The 23,704-nt window shown below is 42.4% G+C and overlaps 1 protein-coding gene across 4 annotated transcripts in view; it reads left to right on the top strand.

Annotated features, from left to right (window-relative positions):
- Positions 1-23,704, top strand: part of OSBPL10 (oxysterol binding protein like 10) — a 286,331-nt gene that overhangs the window by 140,970 nt on the left and 121,657 nt on the right. The window lies entirely within an intron of this gene.

The raw sequence follows: 23,704 nt of genomic DNA, 5'->3' as shown, positions 1-23,704 counted from the left end.
TAAGATCCCGCGTGAAAAAAAAAAAGATAAAAAAAAATTATTTCTGTTTCTTGGGTTAAGTGAGTTTTAGGAGACCTCTGCCAGAGCTCAGAAAGCAGAGGACACCAGCCCATAGTAACACGGAAGGAGATGGAAGGGCCATTCGTTAAGGCCTCCATGCTCACAGCAGAGAAGAGAAAGAACAAAAAGACGGTAATTAGGAAATAATTGAGGGCATTTTGAAACTCAGGAAGTGGTGGACCTAAAGCTGGTTTCCCCTTTTCCGCTTCACTTTATGAAAGGCTTACCTGCTCTCACCATCACATATATACTCCAAGGAGGTGTGGGGCAGTGAAAAGAGCACTGTCCTTGGAAGCAGAAGACTCTGTCGCCTTAAAGCTTGGAACCCAAGTTTCTGCATCCATGAAATGGAAATAACACAGGCCCTACCAGCCTCTCAGGGGACATTTGAGGATCACATATGATAGTGTACATGAAAGCCCTTCCACTGGGTATGCCTTAGGGGTTATGCTTTGTTTTTACTTTTGATTCACTGGGAGGTCATCAGTTTGGGGCTCCCAGATCCTTAGTATTCGTATCATCCTTTGCGACTGTTGCCAAGAACAGACTGTATAATATTGCTTATATGTGGAATCTAGAAAAATGGTACAGATGAAATTATTTGCAAAGCAGAAATAGAGACACAAATGTAGAGAGCAAATGTATGGATACCAAGGGGGGAAGGAGGGGTGGGATGAATTGGGAGATTGGGATTGACATACGTACACTACTATGTATAAAATAGATAACTAACAAGGACCTACTGCATAGCACAGGGAACTCTACTCAATGCTCTGTGGTGACCTAAATGGGAAGGAAATCCAAAAGGAGGGGATATATGTATACGTATAGCTGATTCACTTTGCTATACGGCAGAAACTAACACAACATTGCAAAGCAACTATACTCCAATAAAAATTAATTTAAAATTTTAATTTAATTTAAATAAAAAAAAAGATTGTATAAAATAAATGATCTTCATCTTAGTTTTCTAACTTGTGTTGAGTGCTGAGGCTTTTTGCCCTGCAGCTGACTTGTGTAGGCACCAGCTTGTCCTCTTAAAGAAGTAGCAGAGTCCTTACTCCGTGTCAATCAGGAGAATGGGGCTCCCAGAATAGGGTCTTGCTATGGCTTGAATCAGCATGCATCTTGTTTTATTTTATTTTATTTTTTTTTGCGGTACGTGGGCCTCTCACTGTTGTGGCCTCTCCCGTCGCGGAGCACAGGCTCCGGACACGCAGGCTCAGAGGCCATGGCTCACGGGCCCAGCCGCTCCGTGGCATGTGGGATCTTCCTGGACCGGGGCACGAACCCATGTCCCCTGCATCGGCAGGCGGACTCTCAACCACTGTGCCACCAGGGAAGCCCGCTTGTTTTATTTTCTAAATGTCGCGAGCCAAGTAGTGCTGTGTCAGTTGGCTATCTTGTTCTAATTCTGGCCCAGGACAGAGAATCTGAAATCTTCTGACTCAGATCAGTAGATGCATATGAAAGACATTTTTGGATATAGATTTACACATGCATATACTCTTTATTGCCTGATAAGGAAAAGGTACAGAGTCGGATGCTCCCTTTGAGATAGTCACCCTGATGTGGAAAAAAAAAAAAAACCCAAAAACTGTTTGGCTGTGAGCTTAATTTCGCTACCTTGGATGATATATGAGCAGTGATTGTGGTGCACGTGTGTATATGGCTTTTCACTTGTCATGGTACCTTTTCAAAAAGCTATATTATGGAAAAACTTTGAATGTACACAAAGCAGAATAGAATAATGGTCCCCATCACCCAACTTAAGTAATTCCAACCCTCTGTTGTTCTTTTTTCATCTATATTCCCCCATCCCTTTCTTTGGGGTGAGTTGAGTATTTTAAGGAAATCTTAAATATTTTGTCATTGCCAGTAAATGTTTCAATATATATCCAACAGATAAGGACTTTAAAAAAAAAAGCAGGAAAACCGCAATACCATCATGTCGCTGTTATGTAAACCTCATTGCATATATTTTTTGCAAGTACTTTAGAGACTTTAACCTTAAAAAAAAAAAAAGAGAAGAGTAAGTTCATGGTATTTTGAGAATTCTTTTAATTCTAACGAATCTCTGATAGACTTACTATTCTAAGTGTTGATAGGAGGCCTGGTACATATGAAAACAAAAGGAGGAGGGGGGTGCTTGTGTTTAGTGAGCAGTGGCCCAAATAAAAGTTGGGGGATCTGGCTTAACTTTTAGTAGCATTTGATTTCATATAATGCCAAGATCTGTTCTACATCCATTTTTAAGAATTCAAGTTTTTAAAAGGATAACAGTATGTTCTTTGGGTATGTCTGTATAAAAACGTTTAATTGTATGACGTATATAATGCAGAAGAAATCTACAGAAGAAGATCAGAATAACCCATGACCCTACCTTCCTTCACATAACCACTGTTAACCTTTCAATAAATTTACTTTTTTTTTTTTTTTTTTTTTTTTTGCGGTACACGGGCCTCTCACTGTTGTGGCCTCTCCCGCCGCAGAGCACAGGCTCCGGACGCGCAGCCCCAGCAGCCATGGCTCACGGGCCCAGCCGCTCTGCGGCACGTGGGATCCTCCCAGACCGGGCCATGAACCCGTCTCCCCTGCACCGGCAGGCGGACTCTCAACCACCGTGCCACCAGGGAAGCCCTACTTCTTTTTTTTAAACTTTATTTTGTGAGATTCCAAAGAGAGAAATACTCATTTTCTTTCTTTACTTTATTATTTTTTAAAAATTGAAGTATAATTGATTTACAATGTTGCATTAGTTTCAGGTGACTTAACTTCTTTTTTTAATATATAAGTTACATATGTAGATATGTAAAAATTTTATAGTATAATCTAAACTTTGTAAATGACTTTTTGCTTTATCATATTATTTTCTCTCCATTTTCCATCAATGGTGGGAAATATTGAAATTTCCCAGGGAGTTTTCATTATATGACAAATAACTAGGTAACATGCCTCCATAGCTGTTTTGGTTTGGTTGTTGTACTCCAGGGCAACAGCCAGGTATCTTCTTCAGGTGATTGCTTTTGTTTGTGATGACCTTCCTTGCTGAAAATTAATTGTAAGTGAGCTTGTCGAGATATATACAAACACTGGCAGTTGAGGGTTGCAGGGTGGTGGACATCTTGAAGAAAAGGCAGAAGTTTTGATTCTCAAATTTCATGCCCCGCTTCCCTCCTGACTGGAGAAGGGTGACTGTTCTGTGACATCTGTCCTTTTATGATATGGACCAGTCCACCTTGGGAACTGAGAAAATTCATCCTGACCAGAAAGTTCTGCAGTTTTAAAAGTCTGTTAATCTCAAAGTATAAAGGCACCTCAGCTTTTGAATGCCACTGTATTTATTTATAAAATAACTAGAAGAAAATGGAATAGGGTTTTTAACCCAGCCGTACAGGGAAGATAAACTTATGGCCACTGAAGCAAGGTAGAAAATCATCGTCCTCAAGACAGACGTGCTGGAATATCTGAAGAACAAAAGAAAAATAGCCCAGCCACAGGCAACAGAATCAATATTAAATGGAATGCCACAGCATGGGTGAAGATAGTGAGACAGCTTAAAAGATTAAATTGTTATTATCCAAAATATAAAGAATTGAGATCCCAAAGGTCAGTACCCAAAGTCATCTCTGGAAGTGGCAAGGACAGATGAATATAGAAAATTCAAGACGCAATATCATCGTGAAGAACAGGTGTATCCTCCTTGGCAATTCAAGAAATGGAAATCAAGACTACTTCATCTATCAGATTACCAGAAATAATTGCAGGTTACGGTGGTAAGAAATATTGGCAGTGCTGCATATTTTCTTTTTGCTACAGTCTGGTGATATATAATAAGAAATAAACATAAAACAAAGCTCTTCATTGCCATTGACCCGTAAATTCCCTGTTGGGAACTATATTCTGAGGAAATCCATGGAATTGGGGGTAGAGGAGGAAAGTTAATCTGGGTTAAGGTGTTCATACTAGTAAAGTGAAAGATTCAACACAGAGCATTCTGGGAATGACTGAATAAACAATAATACACTTAACATGCTGAATTACTATATAGCAATTCAAGATAAAAGTCTTGTAAGTATCATTTCTACTTGGACATGTGTATATAAAATAAGAAAATCAGAATAGAGAATATTGTACACACATTGGCCCATATGTCCATATTAATAAAGTCCAGAAAGTGTTTAAAAGAGGTGGTTCCAGAATTTTGGATTTTACTTGCATTTAAAATTTAGAAATAGAATTTTCGGAGAACTTAGTGTTGCAGATTTAAAAATTTGCCTGGTACGGATGTTTTTAAAGCGCAGTGACAATCTGTGGTTACCACCAAGTCATAAAAGCACATTTAATCCCCCCACCCCCGCCAAGGCATATAATCTTAGAATAAAGGGCCATTTATTGCATTGAATAAGTTTAGTTTTATGAAAACCATACTGCATTTCCCTTGTTTTTAATTTTTTATCTTATACTGGAAGAATGTTCATCATGGATTGACTCTGGCCTATGAATCTGTGTTTTTAACCACTGATTTTTTTTTTTTTTTTTTTTGCGGTACACGGGCCTCTCACTGTTATGGCCTCTCCCGTTGCGGAGCACAGGCTCCGGACGCGCATGCTCAGTGGCCATGGCTCACGGGCCCAGCTGCTCCACGGCACGTGGGATCTTCCCGGACCAGGGCACGAACCCGTGTCCCCCGCATCGGCAGGTGGACTCGCAACCACTGCGCCACCAGGGAAGCCCAACACTGAATTTTTTAACTGTCTCACCCTTATGCCCCGCTGTCCACAGGGTAAAGTTTGCACTCTTCAGTGTGGCAAACAAGGCCTTCTGAAGTCTGCCCATCTCTGCCTCTCTGTCTGGCTGCCTGGCCTCAGCCCTCCTCCTCCCCACCCTGCACTTCCCGCCTTCCTCTGTTGGGAGGTACATTGTGCAATAGAACTTTCTGCCACCATGGAAATGTTCTATCACTTTGCGCCCCACTCCCCAGGGAGCCGTTGCTTACATGAGACTAATGAGCTCTTGAAATGTGTGGGCCTGAAGTGAAATGTACTTTAATGAACACTGAATGTGAGATTTCAAAGACAGTACCCCAAAAAGGTGAAATGGGTCATGAATAATGTCTTAATACTCATGGCAGGTGGAAGTGAACATCTTTTCTATATGTTAGGTTAAATTAAGTATATTAAAATTAACTTCATCTGTTCCTTTTTATCTTTTTAAGTGTGCCTACCAGGAAATTTAAAATTACATATGTGCCCCCCATTAGTGGCACTGCAATTGTTTTATAAATAGAATCTAATATATTTTATTTTTATTTATTTATTTTAAAATATTTATTTATTTATTTGGCTGCGCTGGGTCTTAGTTGCAGCACGCGGGATCTTCGTTGCTGCCTTTGGGTTCTTTAGTTGCGGCTTGTGGGATCTAGTTCCCTGACCAGGGATTGAACTTGGGCCCCCTGCATTGGGAGCGTGGAGTCTAACCACTGGACCACCAAGGAAATCCCGAATCTAATATATTAAAAAAAATCAATTTGAGCCCCTAGCTGTTTAAGCATTTGAGGATTGAAATGTGTGGTATTCATTTGTATTCTAACTTTTACACTTTTAGTGGCATTATAACAGGTTTTAACGTTATTCAATGTTATTTAAATGGACACAAGTTCAATTGGTACAGGTATAGTGTAATTTTTATAAAATTCCTGTTCACTAGATGCTTTCTGAAAATATACACCCCTCATACCTGTTTATATGTGTGTGCTGTGTGTGTGTGTGTGTGTGTGTGTACACACCTGCATACATGAATTGAAGAGCTTAAAGTAGGAAAGTCAGAGGTTCCTTCCTTTCCTAATTTCATTGCTGTTTCCCAGGAGTGGCTACTGAGGAAATGATCTGAGTGTCTGCACACATGACAGCACATGTCTGTGCACAGAGCTGTGTGTATGTGTGGGACTATTTGTGGTCTCCAACAGGTTTTAACTATTTTCTTCCTGAGATTAGAGTTAAGAAAATTCTCTAAAGAGAGTCCCTACTAAAATTTTTCTCTAAGTCCAAATATGGTAACAGGCATGGGCGTAATAAATATTTCAGCAACACAATAAGCTTTGTAGAGCCCAGGTTCTTCTGGCTTTGACCAAATAATTTTTTGTAGCTGTGACATTTGAGACTTAAATACACTTAATTCGGTAGGGAGACTTTGGACTCTGTAGCTTGATGACAGAAAAGGTCATGTTATTGCATTGTAATAGGTGTGGGTGAAGCATAAATGTAGATTTAATTAAGCGTTCAATGATCATTTATTGACAAATAGCAATTATCCTTCTGTTAAACTTTTTAAAATTGTTAAATAGCCTGCTTCCAGCCACATCACATCACGTACCTTTTTATTTTTTGGCCGTGCTGTGCGGTATGCGGGATCTTAGTTCCCCGACCAGGGATTGAACCCGTACCCCGTGCATTGGAAGCGCGGAGTCTTAACCACTGGACCACCAGGGAAGTCCCTAGGCCACATACCCATTTGAAGAGAGGGCTGTGTGCTGCCCTGGTGTATAATGGGTAGATAAACTGTATTGTGGCCATGTCCTTTAATATGGTTTTAAATAAACCTCTCACAGAGTATAATATGTGGAGGAGAGTGTGTTTATGTGGTTCCAGCTGTGTGAATTTATATGTATGTTTCTTCACTTAATGCACTGTCATGTTTACTTAATGCACATATAAGGAGAGATGCTTTAAGGAGGTGCCATCTTTTTTTTTTTTTTTTTTTCTGGGTACGCGGGCCTCTCTCACTGTCGTGGCCTCTCCCGTTGCGGAGCGGGCGTGCAGGCTCAGCGGCCATGGCTCACGGGCCCAGCCTCTCCGCGACACGTGGGATCCTCCCAGGACGGGGCACGAACCCGCGTCCCCTGCATCGGCAGGCGGACTCTCAACCACTGCGCCACCAGGGAAGCCCGCGGTGCCATCTTTATAAATGATACTGATTCAGTATTCTCCCTTCAGGGCGGTTTGGTTTGATTCTGGTACACGCGGCTGCAGTGAATGCCTGGTTAGAAACTTGATTCATGTATACAGCCTTAGCTATGTAAGCAGTAGCTGTTAGTACCCTAACGAATTTTATTAGCGGATCAGTGTTAAGGTACTGGTCAGTACCGGCAGCACTGAATACAGCCCATCCTATCACCAGGGAAACCGCATTTAGGGTATAAAGTGCATTTATCCTTTGTGTAAACAGAATATTTTAAAAATGTCCCAAATTAATTCTCCTGTGTACTTTTTAGATAAATGATGACCAGTAACCCTCAAGTACATTGGAGTGGCGATTTGCAATCTCTCAAAATATGTCAGCCCCAGACTTCAGTTTTCAAGTTTCAAAATTCAGTTTTCCAGATGTTTTTGAAGCAGTAGAGTATATTTTCAAATAAAAATATTATAGATCCCTACTATATAAAAACAGTGCCTTATTAGTGGAGATTTACTTTAGAAGGTGGAATGGGCATTTACGGATTGATTCCAGGTTGACTTGGAATAGTATTTATGACCACCATTGTGATCTCTTAGTTTCTGTATCCATGCAATTTGAAACAAACATTTGGTGGTGCATGGAACCTCTTGGAGATCCTCTGAGAACCCAGTTTGAGAGTCACTGGATTTTGGCATTAGCAGTATTTCAGGTGAATAACAACAATAGCAAAGTAGTGAGGTCATGTCCCCTGTCAACCTCCAACTTGCTGTCTCTCAAACTGCTGCCCTGGGGGAAGGAAGCTCTGCCTGCTTAGGGCACCGCTGGGGGCATGCGGAAGGTGGGAGAGGCTGAGGGTGGAATTAACCACCAAAGGACTAACTAACTGCCTGGTCTCCCAGAAAGCTGGGGTTGCTCACAGCTTTCTGTTCCTCACCTTGGTTGAATGATAGGCTCTGGCCTTGCTGGTTATAATTCTAATCCTTCTTTTCCCACTTTTATCCCAACTCTTCCCAGAATTCCTTTCTTACCCTCAGTTGCTTCTCTTGCTAGGCTTGCTTTTCTTTCATTATTCTGTTACATTTGGAAATGAGGCATTTATTTGTTTAAGGTCTGAGCCCTTTTGTCCATCAAGAGGTTTTTTTTTTAAAACCTCTTTATTTCTCAACCTTTAGCACAGTACCTGGCACGTAGTAGGTTCTCAATAAAAATTGGAGTAAATGAGTGATTTTTCTTGAAGGGGATCATAGCCTTTGGGAAACACTTCTCTGCAGATATGGCTAAAAGCTTTTGGTGAGGAAGGGGTTTCTTGCCCTGTAGCATATTTTTAGGAGAGTTATGGTCCCAAAACAGAAGCAGTGGGGTTCTTGGGCCCAGCTGTATTATGTATTTACAGTGGGCCACCTTCCACTCTGCCCCAGACATGCTTAGGTCTTTCTTTTCTTAGTTCCTGGTACACTTTATATCTACCTATATTTTTAGCAAATATGTCTTTACGTTATAATTATCTTTAAAAATCTCCCTACTAGTGTGTAAACTTCTTCCCCAAAGGCATGGATTCATTAATAACAATAGCGACTGTTACATGAACAATAATATTTCATACTTGTTGGGGTCTTACTGTGGCCCGCGTACTGTGCTCAGTTTTACTTGTGTGATCCTCAGGTCAGCCCTGCAAGGTAGATATTATTATTGTTGTCTGTTTTACAGATGAGAAACTGAGGCATAGAGAGGTTAAGGCAAAGAGAGGCATATCAGCCAGGGTTCCACCAGAAAAACATATCCAGCGGAAGATGTATGTGAAGAGATGTATTGCAAGGACTTGGCTTACGTGCGGTTGTGGGGCCTGCCTCTCAGCTATGCTGGGAGTTGTGCAAACGATGAGATTCCTGATGCATCGTCAGTCTATACAGGAGATACTAGGATTCCTGCCTGGGAGTGTAGTGATTTCTCTGGGCAACCCCTACCCCTGTCACTAGTGATTAAAAAAAAGGGGGGGCGGTTTGAGTGGTTAATGATGACCAGCCTATTGAGTTTTGTGCCATGTGACTCTACCATCCTGAACAAAGCTGTCAGACCAGCTGTCGCTGCCTTGTCCTCTAGCCCGGCCTTTGGACTTGAGGTGGTCTTAAGTGGGAACTCTATAATGAGATTAGCTGCCCCTTTAGAGTGTGAATGGGAAGCACACAGATGCCAGGTGCTGGAGAAGAAGCAGTTAGTGGAGAAATGAACTGCTGTCAGCAGAGTGTAAGCAGCTAAGTCACGAACTGGTGGATCCCAGAGGTTACCATTGTGTTAGTCAGCATGCTTCAGGGAAACAGAACCAATAGGGTTGGGGGTGGGGCAAGGGAGATGGTTTATTTAAAGGAATTGGTTCGTGTGAGTGTGGAGGCTGGCACGTCCAATAGGTAGGCTGCAGGGTGGTCAGGCAGGCTGGAGACCCAGGGAAGAGCCAGGGCCACGGTTCACGTCTGAAGGCTGTCTACCAGCAGAAGTTCCTCGTGCTTGGAGGAGGTCAGTCTTTTGTTCTATACAGGCCGTTGGCTGATTGGATGAGACCCACCCACAATACAGAGGGCAGTCTTCTCTGCTCAGAGTCTACCAACTTAAATGTTAATCTTATCCAAAGGCAACCTCATAGAAACATCCAGAATAATATTTGCCCAAATACCTGGGCACCATGGCCCAGCTGAGTTGACACATAAAATTAACCATCACAGGCACCCTAGACTGTTGTATTCCCCCTGTAGCCTTCCTGTATGTGTCTGCCCTGAGGTCTTGTTTCTGGAAAGCTCACAGGGCTTGACTGTCTTCAGTCAAACCAGGCTCGGGTCCAGCGCTGGCCTCTGATGTGGGCTTGGAATGATGTGTGCAGCCCTGGCTCTTGTCCAGGGACTGGATAATCTAGGTGGTTGTTTAAACTAACATGAAAATTATTTGGTGCTACAGTGGTTAATGGCAGTAGGAATTCACTGGAAAGTGAGGCCAGTGTGGGCTGGCCATCCCTCCACATGGACCTGTACCCTTTGGGCTCCACAAGTCACTGGGAGCCCTGGAAAAATCAGACCCCTGGATTATTAGACTATTGCTGAGAAAAATGATATATATGATGAGGGAACCTGTTTGCCTCTCTCTGGCTCGCAGAAAATTCATGGTTCAGACACCTTTGAAGCGTTACACTCAGAAGGAAGCTAAGTGGCAGATTGTTTTACGTCACTTTTCTGTGACAGAAAAGACTAATGCATGTTTTTACCCTAGGTGGCAATTTAATACAAGGAACCTTCCTATCAGTGCCCTCGGGCCAAGAGATAGTAACGTATTTTGGATGTTGACAAGGAGGGAAGTTAGACAAGTTTGTCCTTTGGCGCTCAAGCCACCCTTGGAACTTGTGTCTTACGATCTGATTCTTGGTGATTTTTGCAGAGGACGTTGTTTTGTTCCTAGTGGCTCATAGTAGCATTTCAGGATAAGACGGGGATCCTTCCTCATTTAAAACCCAGTCATCTTGTTCTGTTTTCAGCAGAGGCAGTATTCCTCTCTCCCACTCACACTGGATGCTTGGGCACAACAGACTTGCAGGTGAATTACAGCATTCCCTTAACTACCCACCTTCCTTAGCCACCTCTTTGGCCCCCTGCTGGGACCATGATCATTTTCCATTGCTTTGATCTGAGTTTTCTCTAGTTCATTTTTAAGGTGTAGCATCTTTTGCTTCAATTATACTTTTGTGTTAGAGATTGAGCAGCATAAACAGTCCTGATTGAAAAATCAAAGCCCGATTGGACTTTGATTCCTTTTTCTACCAGGGCAAGCAGTTTGCAAATGGCTGTGAACAGGTCACAGTCAGGGAGTAGAAAAAAACTTCTGAAGTTTTCTAAAAGCGATAGAAGACAATTCACAAGTGTCTTTAAAGAGGATACAAAGGAAACCAGTAGAGAAGCAGTTGATTTCCAGTGAAAAAATCAAAGGATATTACATGGTGCCACAGAATTCCTATTTCCTATTAACCTTAATCTATTACTGTATTTCTTGACTTCTTTTTTTTTAAAATAAGAACTGTGTCATTAATGGGTATCACTATTTTATATGAAGTTCTGTTTTTGTACGAAAAAGCATGTTCATGTCTGGAAATGTGTACTAGATGCTTGGAGTCTCCGCTAACCAGACTTAAGGCATATGTGTGCCTATGAAGCTTATAGGACTGTAGTCCAGTTTTCTGCAAACATACTTGATCACCCACCCTTGTCAAAAAATGTATGCCTCCCATTAGATGTGTATTTATTTACGAAGTATTACATCTAAAACTGATTTGATATTTTATGAACATTAATCAAATATATAGAAACAGAAAGAAATAGATTAAAAAACCAATAAACAGCCCTGATTATCTATTGCTGTATCACAAAGCAGCCTCTAACCTGACAGCGTAAAACTACAACAGTCCTCACTTTTGTTCAGGAATCGGCCATGTGGGCAGGTGTATTAGTATGACGTGGCCTCACACTGAGGGTGTCTGGGGTCCTTGGGGAATCCTCCGTCTGGGGCAGGCCGGGCTCCTCCCTGTCTTTGCATCCAAACAGGCCCTCCAGCTCGGTGGCTTCCGACTTCTTAGGTGGCAGCTCAGGACTCAGGGCAAGTGTCCTGGGAACAGGAAGTGAACATTGCTGGTTTCTTGAAACCTGGGCCTTAAATTGGCACTTTGTCACTCTTATTTTAGGGCTCACAGAACACAGATTTAGGGGGAGGGGACAGAGGCCCTGCCCCCTTGATGGGAGCAATAGCTAAAACCATTTTTCGTCTACCAAATAAGCCATTTATGTGTTTTATGTATATTACTGTAACCGAAATAGCCACATATCTGTTTCTTGCTCCTTTGCTTCCAGAATTTAGATCCTGTATTCGTTTCCCAGGGATGCTACAACCAAGTACCCCAAACTGGGTGACTTAAAACACATACATTTATTGTCTCACAAACTGGAGACTGGAAGTCTGAAATCATGGTGTCTGCAAGGTTGGCTCCTTCTGGAGCCTCTGAGGGAGCCTGTAATTCCGTGCCAGTCTCCCGGCTTTGGTGGTTGCCAGCAATCCTTGGCTTGTAGGTGGATCCTTCCACTTTCTGGCTCCTTCATCCTGTGGCCTTCTCCCCACATCTCTACCTCTTTCCCCCTCTTATAAGGCTACTAGTTATTGAATTTATGGTCCACCCTAGTCCAGCATGACCTCATCTTAACTAATTACAGTTGCAAAGACCCTATCTCCAAATAAGGTCACATTCTGAGGTTCCAGTGGACTTGAATTTTGAGGAGCACCATTGAACTCAGTACAGAAGACCCCCATGAAGTTAAGCTCTTTTATGTCACACTTGAAGACTATTCTTCCATTTGTCACTGTGTGATAGTGATTTAGTACAAAGAGTTGTCCATATGGGCTTTAAGCTCTTGGGTTTGTTTTTCAACATGGCAGGCCTGGCTTGGAACCACAGTTCTCTTGACCTCACAGATGGGCTGCCTGGGATAGGTCTGGGCCAGGTGGAGTTTGTCAGGCCCCGGGCAAAAGTTGTCTTGCCCCTGGGGTTCTTGCCTGTGCCATGAAGTGAGGGGAGGCTTTGAGGGCAGGATGGCTGATGGGACCAGGCTCTGTTGGAGATTCCGGCTCCGGCTTATTGAAGCCTTGGACAGTGGCAAGGCCCAGCATGTGTGCTCAGGGCGTTCCTCCTTTGTCCTGATTCTTCATGCGGACAGTGGGGTTCAGTACGTACATGCATCCCTACTGCAGGGAGCTCACGCCTCTCAGATGCTTATGTGTGTCTTCTGCATCCTGGCACTGTCAGATGGGTTTCATTCCCACTGTACAGATGAGGACACGAGGCCTCGAGGGCCCAGCCGTGTGCTCAGCTCCTTCAGAGAAGCAGCTGTGCCAGAATTGGAGCCCATGGAAGCCACATCCTGGAGCCCTCCCGCAGCCAGGCACACAGAGTCATCTGCGCATGCTCCTTGGCGCCGCCCACAGCCTTGGAATCATGCCTGTGTTTCTACTTAGCGACAGGGCAGGTATAGCGCTCACAGCACCTAGACAGCTTGGCTCAGATACCTTCTTTTACGTGTCATTCCCAGCTTACAGTTGGTGCTAAAGGCAACGACAGGAAGTTTGAATTTTTGTAGCTTTGAGGTATATTAACACTTTGTCCCACATGACATTTCATAGAGAAAAAAACTGCCTGTGTAGGTGATAAGTAAGTGGTATAGGCTGTGGGGCTGGTGGACAGCCTTGTGAGGGCGTGGGTCTCTGTTCTGGGCCCGTGAGCTGCTCTGTGACCCTTGGGTGGGTTATCTGACCTTTGCCCCCACCTGTGAAATGAATGCACCAGGCTGGGTCGCCAGCTCAAAGATGATTTGGTCGTTTATAAATCAGAACTCGATGTCACAGTGAAAAGGACATGATAGGATTTCTTTCTGAAGGTTGTTCGTCCCTCTATTTTACTTTCATTCTTTGATGTTTACTCTCCCCAGTGCAAGAATATAGTCTTAAAATAGGTCTGTGAAGAAACATTTCTGTATTTTCATTTACAGAGAAATTCCTTATATAATATATTCTTTATTCCTTGTATTGGAGAGATCCAATGTAAAACATATGTGATTTACACAGGTTGTCCACAAGGGATGAAATAAGAATCCTAAAAGTAAACAAAAACTTCTGCCCTATATTTAGGGAGAAAAAAAAAAGAAATTACATCATTTTAGTACAAATTTTTATCTCCAACATAAATATAATTGTCTTTCTGACATGCTATTGGGTAAATTTTTTTTTTTTTTTTTGCCTGTTGTATAAACTGTTCCAAACATACCTCAGAATAAACATCTATCAGCTTAACGCTCAGGAGATGAGAAGGTATGGTGAAGATTTCTCACTGGCAGAGAAATTATCACAGGAAGCCATGTTATTTAGAATTTACTAACATTGGGGCACGTAAATCACAGCAATAATACTTCATAAGTACACAGCACCTTTCATTTGAGATTCTAGAGAGAATTTACAGACCAAGTTGGGAGCTGTGACTGTCGTATTAAACTTTGTGCTTGGAAGGAACTGATAGATATAATTCAAGAACCAGAATCCAGATACCAGGGAAGGTGCTCTCCAGCCCTGCCAATGGGGAGGTGAGCCAGGTATTGAGTTGTGTTGGTTATAATAATCTTGCCACTTGAGATTGGCAGTTATCTACTTTTGTTCAGAGGTAACTTCCATGTTAACTCTATTTTGTTAAACAGATTAGAGTTTTGAATTGCTAGTAAGTACACAGGAGATCAGAAGGGACCTGTGTGTCTGTGGAGATGGGTGTTGGCCATCCGTTGACAAAGGGCTTTCTTTCTTTTTTTTTCTTAAATTAAAGTATAGTTGATTTACAACGTTGTGTTAACTTCTGCTGTACAGCAAAGTGATTCAGTTATACACACACACATATATATATATATATATATATATATATATACATTCTTTTTGATATTCTTTTCCATTATGGTTTATCACAGGGTATTGAATATAGTTCCCTGTGCTATACAGGAGGACCTTGTTGTTTATCCATTCTATATACTAAAAGCTTACATCTGCTAACCCCAGCCTCCCACTCCATCCCTCCCCCAACTCCCTCCGCCTTGGCAGTCACAAGTTTGTTCTCTATGTCTGTGAGTCTGTTTCTGTTTCATAGATAGGTTCATTTGTGCCATGTTTTAGATTCCACATATAAGTGATATCATATGGTATTTGTCTTTATCTTTCTGACTCACTTCACTTAGTATGATCATCTCTGGGTCCGTCCATGTTGCTGCAAATGGCATCATTTCATTCTTTTTTTATGGCTGTGTAGCATTCCATTGTACCACATCTTCTTTATCCATTCATCTGTCGATGGACATTTACGTTGTTTCCATGTCTTGGCTATTGTGAATAGTGCTGCTAGGAATATAGGGGTGCGTGTATCTTTTCGAAAAGATAGAGTTTTGCCCGGATATATGCCCAGGAGTGGGATTGCTGGGTCATATGGCAACTCTATTATCAGTTTTCTGAGGAACCTCCATGCTGTTTTCCACAGTTGCTGCACCCATTACATTCCCACCAACAGTGCAGGAGGGTTCAACAAAGGGCTTCCTGCCTCCCCTTTCCCAGCCTGCTGCCCTGACCAAAGGCAGCCCCCGCCATTAGCCTCTTGTGTGCTTTATACATGTGTCGGCATGTATGTTATATGTACCTGTACGTATATGTATAAAATATTCTTATTTTAAAAACCATAGTCTTGTTTTAAAAAACACCAACTGTAGTGTATTATACACATTGGTATGTACTTATTATATTCTGTTATGAACTTTGCTTCTTTCTCTTGGAAATGGCTCCTTGTCGATCACATAAGAATTCTTTCTCTGTTTGGTATCAACAGAGTGCTCTTCTGTACAGATAAACCATGGTACGCTTCAAGACTCCTCTCTTTCAGAACTGCTACGGGCCAAAATTCCATGTGTGATCTTTTGGGCTGAGCACAGGCAATTACGAGGGCTTTACCTGGCAGACTTCATAAGGAAAGCTGCCCTCCTGGGACCAGACTGGATGTGGGAACCGGAGGGAGTTACAGTCCCGTGCTCTTCTGCGCGTCTGCATTGCTAGCCCTGGCGCCTCTCTCCGAGGCCTCGTTATCCAAGGGCCCTGGCCAAGACCCTTCCCCGGCACCTCTGCTGACATGTCCTTGTGAGAGGAGGGGGCTCAAAGACACTTTTCTCCACTCTCAGTCCTCAGTACTTTCCCCTTTGTAGCCCTCTCCCCTCTCCCTTGTCAGCGAGAGGATCGCCTCCCTGCCACGCCCACCCATAGATCTGACCCTCCCTCACCTTCTGCTGTTTCGTAGGGGAAAATGACACCTTTTCCCTGTTCTGCCTCTTGCTTACACAGTAGTCCTTCTGTATCAGCAGGAGATTGGGTCCAGGACCTGCTGCAGATACCAAAATCTGTGGATGCTTACGGCCCTTGGTTGGCCCTCGGTATTCGCGGGTTCCGCATCCGTGGCTTCACCCAACCACGCGTGGAGCACTATTTACGATCTGCTGTTGGTTGAATCTGCAGATGGGGAGGCAGTACTATCACAGTAAGTAAATAAAGGCTTAATTGTTACTTTCAGTTTGGCTTCTTGTCCTAATTGACGTCCTCCTCACCAGGCAACTCAAGCTCTTGACACTTTTAAGGAACAATTTACAGTATTTCTAATTTTTTACTGTTATAAACAACACTGTAAGGTAGCGGTCCCCAACCTTTTTGGCACCAGGGACCGGTTTCGTGGAGGACACTTTTTCCATGGACTGGGGCGGGGAGGAATGGTTTCAGGATGATTCAAGCGCATTACATTTACTGTGCACTTTATTTCTATTATTATTACATTGTAATATATAATGAAATAATTATTCAGCTCACCATAATGCAGAATCAGTGGGAGCCCTGAGCTTGTTCTCACTTGCCACTCACTGATAGGGGTTTGATATGAGTCTGCAAGCAATTGATTTATTATGGTCTCTGTGCAGTCAAACCTCTCTGCTAATGATAATCTGTATTTGCAGCCGCTCCCCAGCGCTAGCATCACCACCTCAGCTCCACCTCAGGTCGTCAGGCATTAGATTCTCATAAGGAGCATGCAACCTAGATCCCTCGCGCGCACAGTTCACAGTAGGGTTCGTGCTCCTATGAGAATCTGATGCCGCCACTGATCTGACAGGAGGCGGAGCTCGGGTGGTAATGCGAGTGATGGGGAACAGCTGTAAATACAGATGAAGCTTCACTTGCTTGCCCGCCATTCACCTCCTGCTGTGTGGCCCGGTTCCTAACAGGCCATGGACTGCTACCAGTCCGTGGCCCGGGGGTTGGGGACCCCTGCTATAGGGACTATCTGTGCCTGTGTGCTGTTTAATAAAAGGAAGGATGGTGGATGGAGAATTGCTTGATGGAACCATTTATACAACCCCCAGTGATGTTAGGGAGAGGAAGTTTCTCTACACCTTTGTGGACTCCCTGGGTTTTCAAACCTTTTGCGTTTGCCATTTGGCTAGAAGGAAAACGGTATCTCAGAATTTTAATGTTATTCTAAGTGAGGCTGAGTATCATTTCATATTTATAAGAGTGGTTCATGTTTTTTGCCCATTTTTGTTTAGTAGGTATTCCTTATTTTGTTGATTTCTAGGAGTTTTTTATATATTAAGGAGATTCACCTTTCCTAATTTGTCAGTTGTCCTTTATTTAGGGTGTTTTATTCTGTGTTGAAATTTTTTATTTTTATGTGGTCAAGTTACCAATCTTTAAGGATTTGGAGTTCTGTATCATACATAATTAGAAAAGTTGTTTTCCACTCCAGTATTATTTAAAAAGCACCCATATTTAAAAAAATGTTATAGTTTCATTTTTTAAACAGCATTATTGAAATATATTCCATACCATAAAATTCACTCATTTTAAGTTTTTTTTGTCTTTTTTAACAGCTTTATTGAGATATAATTCATATACTATATAATTTGCCAATTTAAGGTATAAAAATCAGTGACTTTTAGTATATTCACAGATATGTGTAACCATCACCATAGTCATAGTCACACGCTCCTCGGCATGTGGGATATTCCCAGACCGGGGCTTGAACCCTTGTCCCCTGCATTGGCAGGCGGATTCTTATCCACTGCACCACCAGGGAAGTCCCGCACATTTTGTTTTTACATTCATCAGCTGATGGACATTTGGGTTGTTTCCGTATTTTGGCTATTATTAATAATGCTACTGTAAACATTTATGTACAAGTTTTTGTGTGGACATATGTTTTCATTTCTCTTGGGTATATACCTAGGAGTAGCATTGTTGGGTCACGTGGTAATGACTCATTTGAAGTTTACAGTTCAATGAGGTTTAGCGAATCTTTATAGTTGTGCAGTATGGCCACCGTCCAGCTTTAGAACACTTCCATTGCTGGTTTATTTTTATGTTTTAAATATATGAAAAATTTGTTCTGTTTTTGTGTTTGAATTTTTGTTTGATACGGAATTTATTTGGTGCACAGAGCGAGAACAGCATCCATCTGCATTTTCTTCTTGGTGCCTATTTATTTTCCCAACACCGTTTATGGAATAGTGCATAATTTTTCTACTGATATGGCAGTGCCACCTAAACTGCATACTAAGTTAAGTGTTTGGGTCTGTCTCTGTTCTTTCTTTTCTTTCTTGTTGATTTGTCAGCCTGTTAATGTGCCAGGACTATAATATTTTATGTACTGCCACTTTAGAATATGCTTTAGTATCTGATGAGGCCAGCACACCTTAGCCACATTTTATTTCAGCCATTCCTGGATGATTGTTTCCATAAGAACTTGAGAAACAGCTTGCTTAATTTTTAAAAACTCCACGGCTGCCATCACCTTATGTGCTTTTTTATTAGGCTTGCATTAAAGTTATACATTCCTTGAGATTTGACATCTGAATGATATCCTTTTCAAGAATCAGGGCATAGTTATTCATCTTTCACCTCACTTCAGCATTCTTTTGTGTCCCTCAGGAGAATTAAAGTAACATTTTTTTGGCCTCTTGGCTTGTGGGATGTCAGTTCCCCAACCAGGGATCGAGCCCCGGCCCTCGGCAGTGAAAGGGCGGAGTCCTAACCACTGGACTGCCAGGGAATTCCCCCTACATGGTTCTTTTAATTGCTGAGTATCTTGTCCCTTTTATTGCTACTGCAAATGGATTATTTTCATTTATATTTTATAACTGATTGGGCGACTTGATTCGGTGGCTTGTAAATAAGGAGGCTGTTGTTTTCTGTGGGTTGAATTTATTCCCAGAAATCTAAATACCTTGTGTCATTTTGTTTGTTGTAGTTTCTCTGTTGATCTTCTCTGGTTTTGCAGGTGTACAGTCTTATCTGTTACAAATAGTGATCATTCACCTCCTTCTTGATTTTTAAAAATTATTTTAATTAATTAAATTTATTTTTGTGTTGTCTGTGTTGGGTCTTCGTTGCTCTGCGCAGGCTTTCTCTAGTTGTGGCAAGCGGGGGCAACTCTTCGTTGCGGTGCGCAGGCTTCTCGTTGCGGTGGCTTCTCTTGTTGTGGAGTGTGGGCTCTGGGCGTGCGGGCTTCAGCAGTTGTGGCATGCAGGCTCAGTAGCTGTGGCTTGCGGGCTCTAGAACGCAGGCTCAGTAGTTGTGGCGCACGGGCTTAGTTGCTCCGTGGCCTGTGGGATCTTCCCGGGCCAGGGCTCGAACCTGTGTCCCCTGCATTGGCAGGTGGATTCTTAACCACTGTGCCACCAGGGATAATTGTGTTGGCTAGTGTATCCAGACAAATTTTTTTAAAAATTGTGGTATAGTTGATTTATATTATCATGTTAGTTTCAGGTATACAGCATGGTGATTCAGATATATATATATATAAAATTTATTATTTTTCAGATTATTTTCCCTTATAGGTTATTACAAAATATTGAGTATAGTTCCCACTGCTATACAGTAGGTCCTTATTGGTTATCTATTTTATATATAGTAGTGTGTATATGTTAATCCCAATCTCCTAATTTATCCCTAAACAAATTTAAATTGTAGTGGTTATGGTGATAGTTTGTGCCTTCGTCCTCATTTTATTCAGAATGCTTCTAGTTTCCCCATTAAGCATGAAATACATGTATATGTATTATATATAAGTATATTATATATAATACATATATGTATTATATAAAGCATATTATATATAATACATATAATATGTGTTATATAGTATATATCATATAATGTATGTATAAAATATATTTAAATATATATATATACATTAGGGCTTCCCTTGCGGCGCAGTGGTTGAGAGTCTGCCTGCCGATGCAGGGGACACGGGTTTGTGCCCCTGGACTGGGAGGATCCCACATGCCGCGGAGCGGCTGGGCCCGTGAGCCATGGCCGCTGAGCCTGCGCTTCTGGAGCCTGTGCTCCGCAATGGTAGAGGCCACAACAGTGAGAGGCCCGTGTACCGCAAAATAAATAAATAAATATATACACACATTATTAAGAGCTTTTTAGAAATCTAGAAGAGATATTAATTTGCCCATTTGATCAATATTATTGCAGGTCTAAGATGTTCCAGGAAGGATTCTAGTTCTGAGGATATAGTAGGAAGTTAAACAGAGACAAAGCCTTTGTTGTCACGAAGGTCAAAGTCTAGTGGGACAGACAGGAAAGAAATCAAATAATTAATAAATGTCGGGTTCTATGAAGTCAAGCGAGGAGAGAGAGAGGGAATAATATGGTGAATTTAGTTAGGACGGTCAGAAAGGGATTTAGAATTGTTTCAGGTGTCTTTTCATTAGCTTTGTCTTTTTCTTTTTATTTAATTTGAAATTCTGAGTACACTTGCCCCCGTCCCAGTCTCTAGCATTTTTGCCGGGGCTGTGGGGACTTCAGAGCAAACCCAGCGCGAGTGATATGCCCTCTCAATCCACTGGTTGGTATTTGCTTGTGCTCAGCTTATCTCTAGGATACTGATTGTTTAAGAAATGAACTGAATTTGTTAGAGAGTGGGGTAATATATCACTACATTCCGGGATCACAGTCTGCAAACTCCGCCGCCCACAAGACCTCGGGGGCCCTGGAGCTTCCCTGGCCGCCAGCCCTCCTGCGTTGCTCGGGCCGCTCCCAGGTGGCTTCTGTGTTCCCTCTCCTCTCCCTGCTGGCTGCTGGATGCCTACCTTTGCCTTTTCTCCTGGCTCCTCCCTCTTCCAACTTCTGGTCAGACCTGCTGGGATGACAGGAGTAAAATGGGAATGATTTTAGGCTTACAGGGTGAGTGTGGAATCTTGGCTATCTTTCTTCTCAGGGATCCACCAGGCTGTAGGTGACTGATCCTGGGTGACACTAAGGTTATTGTAGCTAGTTGCTCATTTGACAAAATCAGAATAGAACTGTGGACTGTGGAACTGTCTTCATGCTATGTAATTCCACCCCCTTTTTAAATTGAGGTATAATTGACATATAACATTATATTCGTTTCAGGTGTACAGTATAATAATTCCATATTTGTATTGTGAAATGATCACCACAATAAGTCTAGTTAACATCTGTCCCCATACATAATTACAAAATTTTTTTCTTATGGTGAGAACTTTTAAGATTTACCCTTTCAGCAACTTTCAAATATGCAAGACAGTATTATTAACTCTAGTCACCGGGTTGTACATTACATCTCCATGACTTATTTATTTTGTGACTCCAAGTTTGTACCTTTTGACCCCCTTCATCCATCCCCGCCCCACCGCCTTTAGCAACCACCAGTCTGTTCTCTGCATTTATGAGTGTTGGAGGATGGAGGGAATGAAAAGTGCCCACTGAACTGAGAAGGCATCTTGAGACAGAAAAACGAGGCAGGCAGCTCCATGTTATTAATGGACCAGTTTATCACAGGATAACTTACAGTGTGGGATCTGGATCAGGACAGCAACCTGGAAGCATTCGCAGCTGCACTCCACACCTCTGAGGGGACATTGGGACAGTTTTATAGTTAACCTAGGGTATGGGGGTGGGTGCTCGGAAACAGGACGTGCCTTCCTAAGTCAAGTTTATGAATGGGTGACTGGTTTCGTGGGTGCCTGGAATGTCAGCGAAGGTCTTCATCATTGTTTGGGGACTAACAGAGCATGGAGGCCACCTGGTCCTAATGATTATTAAACAATGTCTCTTAACTAGAAAGGCCCTGATGACAGAGAGGCGATTTACTGCACAGTACGGTCCTGGGTAGGGTCAGCGGGAGAACAGGAGGAGCTGCACGGGCCAAGATGGCGTCAGTTATGCTAACAGCCATACAATGAGCTTGGTGTGTTTTTTCCTTTCTTTAAGAATCCACATGTAAGTGAGGTCATGTGGTATTTCTCTTTGTCTGTCTGATTTATTTCATTTAGCATAATGCCCTGTGTGATGTTCTTTATACAAAAAGATAAGTTTATTAATGCATCATGATATCATGGCCCAGCATCTGTATTCTACTTCTTAAATATTTTCCGTTTCTTAAATAATTTCTTACTTCTTACAGAGTCCTCAGTGCCTGTGTCCTCGAGGCATTTGGTTCTAAATTCAGACAAACCATATCTCACTCACCACCTCCACCGTTACTGCTCTGGTCCAAACCACCATCATCTTACCTTTTAACTCTCCCTTCTCCTGCCCTTGGCCCCCACCCTGTATTTTTCCACACGGTAGCCAGAGTGATCTTTTCATGGCCATGTCAGATCATGCGACTGTTAAAGAGCTGTGATGGATTTCCACTGTACCTACAGTAAAACCCCAAATCTGATCTGTGGCCCCAAGCTCTATATGTCCAGGTCCTTGGCTGTGTGTGACCTCATTTCTCAGACCTTTTTCACCCTCCCCTTTCCTGGGTTCCAGCCACCTGGCTGCTGCTGTTCCTGAGCCCAGACACCCCCCATTTCGGGGCTAAAAGCATGAAAGACTGAGCACTGGGTGATGGTGGGAGAATGAAGCATGCGAGGCAAGTTACAGTCACGTTGATTAGTTTTCTTTCAGCTGATAACAAGAATCACTTCTGTATTTAGTTAGCACTGTGGGCTTCTGGAAAGGCACCCTATAGATGAGGGACCAGGGGACGTGGCCAGGTTTAGTAGGTACCTCTCTGGTGCGTACAGACCTCAGTCACATCCTCGTGTGCAGAGAGAGTGAGCGAATCCCCAGAAAGTGTCAACGTCTGTCGTACTTTGGCTGATTGGGGGTTTTGTTTGAAAGTTCATCTGAAAGGAGGAGTCTGAAATACCTTGCCTGAAATCACTTGCCTAGTTCACTTTTAAAGAAAATAGAAACCCATGCTGATTCATTTAAAGCATGAGCGAACGATGTCTTAAAGCTGAGAATGATCCAGCAGACCCTGCACACATTTTAGATTAAATAATAATAATTATTATTATTATGAATTTCGTCGGTGATGTAGAAAACCAGAAGGAAAGTTGGGCATGATAGTGGAGATGTTAAAGTCATCAGGCAGTAAGATGCTCCTCTGGGGATAGTTTGCTTGTTCGAATTAAAATCTGAATCATTCCACTGAGCAGACACACAAAGTGAGAACCTTGAGCCTTTAAACAGCCCAAATAAATTGCAGACCACAGCAGATCAGGTAGTTGGGAAAGTGAAGTATTATTAAAGTGGAATAACCTCTGAAACAGCTTCATTTAGATCACTGATGTCGCTGTTTATTGCTTTGGCAGTCAGCACTTTGAGTGTGGGTAGAATTGCCCTGAGTCCTTATGAAGTGCCTTCAGTGGGCTGTGTCCACCATGGGGTTGGGGTGCTTGTTGGGAAAATGGCAAGTAATTTTGGGGTAAATAATTCTGCTTGTTAAGATGAAGGGCTTCAAGGTGTGTTTTTTTTTGGTTATTCGTTGTTTTTGTTTTGCTCTTCTGTCCTAAAGTATGATTTCTAGTTAGTGGATCACAATTTGCTCTTTTGCTAATTGAAATGACCTCTCTGTTTACCCTAGAGGCTGAGTCATTTGCTAATGAAGAACTTGAACTTGTCACTTAGTCCTACTGGCTTTGCATCTTGGCTCCTGACTTGCTGAGTAACCTTAGGCAGGGTCTTTAACCTCCTCCTGCCTCATTTTCCTAATCTGTACAGTGGGGGTAATATCAGAATTATCAGG

Source organism: Monodon monoceros, unplaced genomic scaffold (assembly GCF_005190385.1).
Source record: "Monodon monoceros isolate NGI ecotype Baffin Bay Population unplaced genomic scaffold, NGI_Narwhal_1 Super_Scaffold_3, whole genome shotgun sequence".
Classification (NCBI taxonomy): domain Eukaryota; kingdom Metazoa; phylum Chordata; class Mammalia; order Artiodactyla; family Monodontidae; genus Monodon; species Monodon monoceros.
This window is presented reverse-complemented; position numbering and strand designations above follow the sequence as displayed.